Source organism: Tupaia chinensis, unplaced genomic scaffold (assembly GCF_000334495.1).
Source record: "Tupaia chinensis unplaced genomic scaffold, TupChi_1.0 Scaffold000054_1, whole genome shotgun sequence".
Classification (NCBI taxonomy): domain Eukaryota; kingdom Metazoa; phylum Chordata; class Mammalia; order Scandentia; family Tupaiidae; genus Tupaia; species Tupaia belangeri.
Window position 1 is genome coordinate 4,717,620 of NW_006159512.1, and position 878 is coordinate 4,718,497.

The window sequence follows — 878 nt, forward strand, 5'->3', positions numbered from 1 at the left end:
TATCCCTAACAGACATTATGTAGAATACTCCACTTAACATCAGCAGAATATACATTTTTATTAAGTGCACGTGGAACACTTTTCAGGATAGACAATATGTTAGGTCAGAAAACAAATCTCAATAAATGCTTAAAATTTTAATCATATCTATCTTCTCTAAGTATAATATAATAGAGATAGAAGTCAATAAATAACCAAAAAAAAACTAGGAAATTTGCCAAATATGTGGAAATTAAACAACACATCTTTTTTTTTTTTTTAAATTTCCTTAGATTTTTGCCATAGGGAGGGGAAAAATGAGAAGTTACATCCTAGGGGAATGACCATGCGTCAATCCTTTCTCATTCATTCTCCCATTGGGATTTCAGGCACACACACACACACACACACACACACACTTGGTGTGATTTCAAGTCACTGAGTCTGAAATTCAAACCACGAAGTTGGCCATGTGGGATCCAGTCACCTATCTCCTCACCACCTGCTGACCCGTGCAAATTGATTTTGAACTATGGTGTCTAGACTATACAATGAAGAAAGAACAATCTCTTCAACTGGGACAACTGAATATCCACATGCAAAATGATTACTACCTACCTCATACTTAAACAAAAATTAGCTATAAATGCTTAAATAACCTAAATATATAAACTAAACCCAGAAAATATTCAGAAGAAAATATAGGGCTAAATCTTTAGGATCCTGTATTTGGGGGATTCTTACGTATGACCCAAAAAGAAAAACAAACAATGAATTCTTAGGTATGACTCAGAAAGAAAAACAAATAAACAAAAACCAAACAAACAAAATGAAAGAAAAATAGATATATTGGACCTCATTAACATTAAAAACTTTTGAGCATCAGAAGATATTGTCAA